General features: G+C 40.3%; 1 long non-coding RNA gene across 1 annotated transcript in view; it reads right to left on the reverse strand.

Moving 5' to 3' along the window:
• The window catches only part of LOC106888224, a 32,249-nt gene that overhangs the window by 4,980 nt on the left and 17,138 nt on the right, over window positions 1-10,131 (reverse strand). The gene's annotated exons all lie outside the window — the stretch shown is intronic.

Genomic DNA, 10,131 nt, shown 5'->3' on the forward strand with positions numbered 1-10,131 from the left:
GCGCTGCCGGTACCGCGCCTCCTACCGAGTTAGGAACGGGAGAACCACCAGCATCTTCTCTTCCCTCCCCATCACCTCCCCTTTGCCCCGAGCCGCGGCCGGACGCGCTCTCCCCGCGGGGGGCTGCGGGAGCGGCCGGGACGCGGAGCCCCCTCCCGGCCCCGCTCCGCTGCGGGACCCCCCCCTCACACTCTTCCCCCTTCACACGTGAGGTGGGAGAGGCAGAAAACAAAGAAACCCACCCTCTGGCTACTGTTTATCTCGTGTCACTCATTGCGTAAGGCAAACAGAGCGTACCCCCATAAAGTAGGGGTTAGATTTCTTCAGCCACTTTGACCCTTTGCTGCAATCCCATGTCCTTGGCGTTATACAAGAGGGTGAGTGACCGGCTTTCATCAGGCTGATGGAGCCTTCCAAACGTGGATAAGGATGTCAGAGATACTGCCTCGGCCCGGGCAGGGGGACAGCTCGGAAACAGGAGGTCTCCTAAAGAGGGGAGACGGAGCCAGCTCCCCCCAGGGTCACCCAACATTCCTCTGCCCCTGGCTGTCCCCGAGCCCAGCAGGTTAACACCCTGAGATGAGCACTGACACTGATTCTCTCTGTTTAACGGCACGAGTTGAGGAACTTAAGGACAACAAACCTTCAGAGCACAAACACCTGGTAACCTGATCAAAGTTTTAGGTGGTTAGTGCTTTTAGGGCAATAAACCCTGGTACAAGATACTCCCGAGAGCCTGGGCCAAAAGGTACTAAATAAAGGACCCAAATCAGTCAGTGCTTGCATTTTGTTATTCCTATTTTCCTCTTATTCCTTATCCTAGCACTAAGACTTAGCATGGAAGAAAACAAACCCGTAGCAATTCAGGCGTGGCTTTTTGCTTGGGCTGTTCCCATCTCAGCTCCCCTGTCAGCAGGAGGGAGGACTCACTTATTTTTGTTTTGAGTAAAGCATCTGGCATAGTTACTTTTCTATGATTTCAAATATTATTCCCTGCCTTCACTGCTTTAGGAGGTCCTGCTAATATCTTATTACAGGTACTGCAAGGCCGATTTGATTAGTATATGTAAAGTGCTGTGAACAAAAACAGTGCCATAGCAATGCTAACGAGAAGGGATTATTTTAATTCTGTGGTCTCTGTTACTTGCTTCCCCTTGGTTTAGAAGGTGAAGCATGTTTTCTGCTCATTGCACATTATATACATCAATTACTTATGTCTAACTCAATACTTATTAAAAACATCTTTTTTAGAATTCTACTTAAAAACTTCAGAGTGGTGATGGAGATTTAATTTCAGAACATTCATTTTGATTTTTGCCTTAAAACTTGTTTATAAAGGTGTCATTGACTTTATGCAACTAGGTTCTCTAGTGGGTGCATGTTCCAGAGTATAAAATCTTCCAGTGTTCTCACTGAGTATGTTTGTTTTCAAGTTAACATCACAGGGCAGGAGGTATTACTTGACAAAACAAATATAATACGATCTCCACTAACTCCTCCCAACTCCCCTGCTTACTTCAATTACCAGCTCAGTCACAGGCAGAATAATCCACTTCCTAAAAATGCAAGAGCAAGTCATTGCCAATTGCTTTATTAAAAGATTGTTATGGCAGTTTTGAGCCCACTTACATGGCATTTTCCATTTAAAAGCTTTTTCTCTTGAGCCAGTCTCATGGAATATTATCAATGACTACAAACAGTCATAGACATGTGACTGTGCTCTTAAGATGACTAAAGCAAACAAAAAGCTCCCTGTTGGCAGGGAAGGAGGACAGTGTTACTGCAAAAGTTGAGACAATGTGTCTGAAGAGAACACTAACCAAGTTAAGGAAGCAGCTGAAAGACTTTATTTTCTTCCACTCTGCTCAAGTTATTCATTCCTCTTTGCCTTTCTTATAAAAACACTATTATTCCTTCTATTGTTTAATCAAAATGTCTGATAAACTATACAGCCTTGAGTAGTGTCCAGGTTCCTTATAATTGAAATATTATAGGTTTTCTAAGCGTCTATTTTTTAGTCTAAAATTGACCCCTGTGTGATCACAGGTCAATGGCACTTCTTTGTTTTCTTTTAATTAAAACTGGCTAACTACTTTTTTCATCCGTCTCAACCTTAGCTCCCAGAGTTAGGCCAACCACTGCCAGCAGAACCAACAGTGCCTGATAAAGAAAAGAGGCTGGAAGGGGCTGTCAGGGAAAGGTGATGGCCCACAGCATCTCTACCTCCATGATTATCCCTTATGGACAGCAGAAGGGTTGCCCCATAGCAACTCTACTACATAGGATGCAGAAGGAGGGTTTTTTTCCTTTGGGGAAGGAATGGAAGCATGGACTCCATAGCCTGACATGGGAGCACTGCACTGGCTGGTGGCAGCAGGAGCAGGCAATGCTATACCTACTAGTAAAACTGCATTTGTCCTGTTCTGCCAAGATGCCTCTGGGTCATTTGTTTCTAAACTAAAAGCATCTTGAATGCACCCATTGTCTACTCAGATGCAATAGAGGCTCTCCCTGTTTCACCTTGGCTGAATTCAGTTAGACTTCATACTTGTGTAACTTATACAGCTTGTTGCTCCACTGAAAAATAGCTACTTGAAGCTGTTTGCACAGTGTAAGCTTTCATCTTCCCTGAGTTTTGTTCTGCTGTCTCAGATTCTGAATAGCAGTTCCTCTGTTATTCTATCTGGCACTTCCTTCTTTTGTATATTAACTGCAAATGATTACAACAGGAGCTGTAACTCCGCAGTGCACACAGAGATAAGGACTAAAATGTTACTTGAGAAGTCTCTGACTAGGCAATTGGAGGGATAGTTCTTAAAAAAAGTAAATAAACATGAGGCGTTAATTTCAGCCAATGTGCTCAGGCGTAAGGCAATGTAAGTGACAAGTTAGAATAGCCTATTAAAGCAGAATAAGATTGATTGCTCAGGAGTACACATGGGGCATGCTGGACTTGGACTTCCTAAGTTTTGTTGGCCTGTGACCTAGTATTCAACTAGGTGGAAAATCAAGGTTTTGATCTACATCATGTCTTTCCAGCTGGAAATCTTTATGCAAAGTCACTTACTTGAATCACTTCTTGGAATTTTTTTAATTTTTTTTTTTAATAATTTTGAAATTGCATCATGCTTTGAAAATGAAAACCTGATTTCTCTTCCCCTTTGCTAATGGTAATAACCGGCTGATTCTGGCTTACTAAGGGGAGAAAAGGGAGAAAGAACTGCCTTCAGCCATTTTCCCTGGTGTTCCTGGAAACTTTTTACAGCAAGCTAGAGTACAGGTATATTTTAATAAATTATTATATTCTCAGCACAAGTCAACCAAGTAAGATTCTTTTTTTCTATCCCCTTTCTGTTAGACTTGCTAACAGATGGCCACCTTATCAAGTGTTGACTTTAATTACTTTTCAGATTAGAAATTTCAGCCTGAACATGCATTCAATGCAAGAATAATATAATCTCTGGACAGAGCCCTTCTCTTTACTTAATCAGCACTAACAAGCTAGTTTTATTTTACAAAGGCATACTTGATTTGTTACATTGCACTCATGCCAATTTTAACCGACCTGTTATGGAAAGTCCTTGATATCTGTTACTCTGATATCTCTCTCCACTTACACTCTCATTTTTTCCCCATTTCCTGCTCAGGTTTTACATAATGTCAGGTTCTATGCCAGGTTCAGTTGGCTTACATGTACTTGCACACCACTTGCTTATTAAACAGCATTTTAGGATCCACAAGTCAATGCACGTAAGATTGGAAACTGTGCCTGGTTTAGTGTAAGTCACACAACATTAGGTCCCTGTCCAAAACTTTCAAGTTGCTGAAACAGAGCTGCAGGGCAGAAAGGGGTGGAGGGATGGTATGCAGAGATACAGTGGTAGCACCTAGAAAGTTCCTTCAGATCAGTGGAGGTGGTTAGAAGATTCCACCACCTGGAACTATGTGCCTTCAATGGCAATACGCAGCCTCTGCACATTGAAGCCCATGTTTTCTGACCAGCCCCTGTGGTCTGACTTACTTTTGCAGTACAGAGAGTTGTACATTCATCTCCTGTGCCCCTGTTTTTCAGTTGCATAACTATTGCAAATAGGTTCCTGTTGCATGTTTGTTCTTCAAGTCAGTGGTTCACTCCCTACATTTGATTTAGATAATAAAACTACCCAAATCCCTTTTATTCATGTAGCTATAATCTCAGGCGGCTTCTTCTGCATTTGGCTGTATTTTGGCTAAAAGAGTGTAGAGCTTTTCTTCCCTTTTTTTTTTTTTTTTTTTTTTCTTATTTTTTAAATGCAAAGTCTGACACTGTTTCAGCTAACCAATCACTCCAGCCTTGGAGAGAATTCAAATTTAAGTGTTGAGTTTTTTTTTCCTTTTTTTTTTTTTTTTTTTTTTACTAATTCTTCAGGCTTTTAAATTGAATAGAAAAAATTCTGACTTAGAATCCAGCAGACTTAATTGTAAATGTGAGTTGACTGTGTCCCTGGGAGTTGTGGAAAGATAGAACAGAGTTTAGACAATGACATGCAGAAATATAATTTGACATGCCAGGAAAAAGATACAAGATTGACTGGTACACCCAGTAATGAAAGATGTTAAGCTTAACTTACCATCCTATAATTTTCTGCTTTGAATACGTGACTGTGTGCACAGTAAGAAACTATCTTCCAGGCAAGAGCATTTGACCTCATTAAGACAGAACTGTTGTTCCTCAGTTGCCTGTACATGTTGCAAACAGAAGCAAATCTGCAGTAAAAGCCATGGTTTTTTAACAGGGTGAAAACTACTGCAGATGAAGATGAAAGAAAAGCAGTTTTAAGAGTACTGTTGCCAAAATCGTATGTTCAAAAGCCCACAGTCCACAAGATTCAGTTATTTGATCTCTTCTTGTTGAATACAGTAGCAAAATCTATTCCAAAATAGCCCTTTTCCAATAGGTCCTCAAGTGAAGAGGGTCCCAATGTCTAATCTCCTTCTAACGAACATTATTTTAGTTATGTCATTTGCATTCAAAATCTAGGGCTTTATTCATATAGGCAAAATTTCTGAATGCAAATGCACTTTGAACAATGTATAAGGCAAAAGTAACTTGAGGACAACTCCCATTCTGTAATCCCTGAATCGGGTCTGCCAATTAATGGTCAGCCCCATCGATTTTCTCACCTAATATTAGGGGGCACACAAGTCATTGCTGCCATTTCAAGTCAAGATCCAGAATTTGCCTTCTCCTTCCTTCCAACAGCAGTTCATGTCAGCTTGAATTAAACACGCATAACACAAACTCAAAGCCTTACTCTGTGGTAAGCAGGTCAAGTTTATTTTTCTGCTGTGAGCTGTTTTAATAAAAAGATTGGAATGCTAATTCAGGCCTTCAAGTACCCATTAGTTAAGGGCCTCTGGGTAGTGCTTTCTTGGCCCTTTGAGAGAGGGGAAAAAAAAAAGGCAAGCAAACAATTTGGCTACTACAGCACAGATCTTAACTATGCTGAAATGTTTAGTTTTGCCAGCTGTCTTATTATACAGCTTGTTTGTGCAAGTCACAGCGAAACCAGGCTCAATTTGTGCTAAGGAAATAGCACAGTGTTCCATAGTGTGGTGTTATTGCCTGATAACCATCAAGAGGAGGCACAAAGCAATGGCAATGAACGTGAAACCACGAGGAGCAGCCAAGAGTGGGCAAATTCTGAAATTCAGAAATAGTTGAAATACCATGTCCCTCTTCTGGGATTAAAAGCACCTCAATTTTCATGGCTTCCTCAAGGGAGCCCTTTTCAATTCTTTCCTGTCGCCATTACCAAATCCAAATCACACAAGCCTCTTTACAGACTGAGGGCTTTCTCCTGAAATTTGCTGAGGGCTTTAGCAAAGACAGCTTTTGGTCAGTCTGTGCCCTTCTTTACTCTTTGCAGGCACAGTGTGATTTTGCCATTTGCCAGCATTCTTGCATAGCACCACTGTAAAGGGGACCTCCAGGCATACTAAAACTCCTAAAAGACAAATCAGCTCCTGGCAGTGTGTTGCCTTCATGTTAGTTCTTTGGGACAGTGTATGTTCTGGCATCATATCGTTTCTTTGATCAAGTAAGTACCCCAACACTTCTTGCATGTTGACTCTCTCCTTGAGAGACAGCTCATCACTTCATACCCTAGTCCTTCCCTGCCAGGTTTCTTGAGGCTGTGGGAATGTCTAGGGGAAGAGGAAGCTTCTCCAAACCTGGTTAACTACGTAAAGATTGTATTGACTCTGCACCAAGGAATTGTGGTTCATATATGAAAATCCATTCTCCCAACTTTGTGTGATACTTACAGCACTGATACAGTTGTTAGAATAATCCTGTCTGACCTGCTTCGGGTTTCAGAGGGTTTTGGAAGACTGCATTTCCTGAGAAGAGCAAGTGACAGAAGTAACTGTTGAAGAAGCTCATTTCCAAAGAGCTTATTCCAAATCTGGGAAGATTCCTTTATGCTGTTAAAATCCTTTCATTATTCAGAAGACAGCAATTGAAAAAAAAAATAGAATGCATTTTTATATTTTCTACTTTACATCTGAATTGGAAAGTGCAAGATGGCTCCTTCAGCTTTAAAAATGGCTACTACAATTAGTCCCTTTGCTAACAATTTCAAAAGAATGGCAGAAGATTGGCTTTGTTCCCAAGATGAAGATGAATCACGTTGTTAGGACAGGGGGAGGTGCCACCAAAGGCAGAAGGCTGTAGAGGTAGTTGTTTTGTAGGGCTGGGGCTTGGTTTCCCTCCTTGATGTGGTTCATACCCTCTTTGGTAGACATGAGTATCAGTCTGGTACTTAACTGCTCTCGAGTTTGTTATTAGAGCTCCTGTTCTGCAAGCTTCCCTTTTCCAAATCTCTGCCTGCTGGCAGAGGCCACTTACAATCCAGTCAGACTGCCTCTAGAACACACCTTGAAAGCCTGCCTGTCCTGAGAGAGAGAACATGAGAGCGAGGGGGAGAGAGAGAACGAGACACAGAGAATACCAGAAAGAGAGAACCGGGTGGAGGGGCAGCTCTCCATTGCCAGAAGAGAGCAAAACAATTCCAATGGCCTGGTTTCTGCCCCCTCTGTATGTTCCTTGGCTTACCGGGGACTTAAACTGTCTCAGCATGGGCACGTTGCTGACATGGTCAAAGCCTGCTTAGCCTTTTGCAGTGAAATAAATCCAGCCCTAACAAACTATGTCCTGTTGCAGCACTTTTCCTGGTGTTCTACAACCTGACGTTGAGGTTATCAACATCATATTCACACTTCCTCCCTTCATACAGATCTTTTCATAGACCTTCCAGAAAGTATTTGACATCAACTTCCCTTGGATGCCCGTGCACAGCAGTGCCATCACCACAGGAGAAATCTTGACACAAGTAACCAGTGACTAATGCCATTCTGTTTTGGATTTAAGTAGAATTCCACCTGGAATTCATCCGCAGAGTCATAGACACTGTCTAGACTTCCCCTGATGCCAGCTTCTGATATTCTTGCTTTGAAACTTTGATTCATTAGCATTTGACACTTGCTCTTGCCTGCTACTGTTTCATGTTCATTCTTTCTGAAGTGCTAAATGGGACTTTTTGTTCTGGAGGAATGAAAACTAAATATGAACAACTTCTGATATTCCTTCTTTCTATAGAAGGACTAGAAATCAAGTAATAGAAAAAGATGAGAAAAAACCAAGTAGTTGTAATTTTTATCTAGATTTCACTAGGAGGGGATGTAGTGAATCTGGTGAAGACACTGCTAAACAAGTTCCTTCTTCCTATAGAAAGACTGGAAATCAAATAACAGAAAAAGATGAGAAAAAAACAAGTAGTTGTAATTTTTATCTAGATTTCACTAGGAGGGGATGTAGTGAATCTGGTGAAGACACTGCTAAACGAGTGCTGAACATTGTGCACAACAAAGAAAACCTAATTGTTTCTTCTCTGCCAGGATTTTACTGTTCTGTATGTTTTGCTACTTTCTCCAGATCAATTATGTTAGTAGCAAAGGTAGTGTGGGGTTTATGGAGCAGGTGAGGATTGTGTACTCACAGTTGATGCCCGAAGGCAGTGATGGCATAAACACTGCGTCTGGCAGTGGCAGAGATCTGGACGGTGTCACTGCTAATAAGCTATGACATTATTAACAATAAACCTGACACAGACACCAAAAAGGTCTGTTACCTCTGTTGTAAAGGCTGTACCACTACAGAAACTCCAAAGATACCTCTCGGCATTTCACTAACCAAAGAAGCAACTATTTTTTAGTGCAGATCACAATAGTATTTGTGTGCAAAAGCCATCTAACTTGTCCAACATAAATATATTTATGTTTTATGGGGTTTTGTTTACTGTGTTTTTAATCTGGGAAAATAAGGTATTTCTGTTTCATCTTATTGCTGAGAACTGCGATTGTTTTTAGACTGCCTAACTTAAGGCAGCCCCTATTCTTTAACACATTTGTATTAAAGTGCAAATTTAATGGACTGATTCGGTTTGCTGTAAGAAGGACCAAATGCAATCAAAATCTGTGGGGATTTTTGTTAATTTCACACAAATGGAATTTATTCTCCATCTACATGTACCTTTCTTTTCCTGCTTATTTGTAAATCAGAATGAAACTATGTTGTGTTATCAGTGGACCCCAGATAGTTTGAAGAGAACCTATTTCTAGCTGTTTTAATTTCTCATAAATTGCTAAACTTCAGCCTCAGAATTCCTGTAATCTTTATCTGGTGTCCCTATTCCTAATTCTTTATTTAAGGTTTAAATACAGCTCTTATTTAGGCACTCAGTTAGATCATGAAACATAAAAGCAAATGACTTGATGGAGCCAGTGTGTCACTTTCAATTATTTTAAGTGAATTTTTTTTAAATTCCTGCTAAATTTCAGGCCATATAAAATTGACCCTTTTGAGTCAGGATCACATAAATCCAATTGCCTTGTTTCATTACGATTTCTAACTACCTGTTTAATTTCAAAAGAAAAACCTAAATGCTCTCAGTTATATGATGGATTGGATCTCTCGTGAAGATTTGAATCCTATTACCCCATAACCTCTCAGCCACATCACACAGCTGCAAACCTCCAAATCTTGGCATATCTGGGAATTTATATCCCTGGTGACTACTGACATTTTGGTCAGTGTTATCTTTGCATATGTAACAATAGTCTGACATTGAAGTCCAACACATGGTAGAAAGGCAAAAATTAGGTAATGCTTGCCAGCCATACACTCTGTATCCAAAATACCCAAAGCCAGTAGCTTGCTGTAAATACACACGCCAGGAAGAGGCTTTGTGAGCTCTGTCCACCACCAAAGGAGGTTGTTATATGTAATTTTGTACAGAAAATAAATGGGTCTAATTTTGCAGTTCATTAGTCCACATGAAAATTCTGTCACTGTTTGAAAGCCTTCCTGTCTCTCATACTTAAATATGCGTTAGGAAAGCTATGAATTTGTTCTTGCCTACCTCATTTATTCTTCTTGTAATGTTGGCCTTTACTTTCAGTTAATCTTTTTTATTTAAATCAACGGTGTATTTTTTTCTGCCAGTCAGTTCCTTGCTTTTTTTTCCCTTATTTTATTTTGCTTTTTAAAGAGCTGTGATTGCTAATCAACATTCATCAACTGTTTTCCCCTCTGTTCTCATGATGCATTCAGTTCCTCACAGGAAAAATGACTGTCTGTTCAGATTTCAGAGATTAGGAAGCTTTTAAATATTCATAGTGATTATTTAGCACTTCTGCTGTTTATCATATAGAGCCTCACTTTGCAAAACATCTGTATACGGAAAAGTGGGGTCATCACACAATGAATATTTAATCTACATAGAAAATAAATAAACAAGCAGTATCTTTAATCTTTTTACTCTAAAAAGTACTAAAGGTTTCTTTTGATGGTGGATTTCTCAAATGTCCTCAAATCTTTTTAGTTTCTTGACTGATGCATCCCTCCTTAGGTGTATCAAATAAGTTGCTCTGATACTGACATTTCAAAATGCCTCTTTTTCATCCCTTCTATTTCAGTGTGTAGTTTCCAGGCAAGTCAATCTCTTACTTGTAGCAAGCACACACAAAAAACGCCAGCCCATCATTTAAAAACATGTTGCAGTCAGCATCATTTCTGTAAAGCATTTATGA

The sequence above is a fragment of the Calidris pugnax genome, unplaced genomic scaffold, assembly GCF_001431845.1.
Source record: "Calidris pugnax isolate Ruff unplaced genomic scaffold, ASM143184v1 scaffold28, whole genome shotgun sequence".
In the NCBI taxonomy this organism is placed as follows: domain Eukaryota; kingdom Metazoa; phylum Chordata; class Aves; order Charadriiformes; family Scolopacidae; genus Calidris; species Calidris pugnax.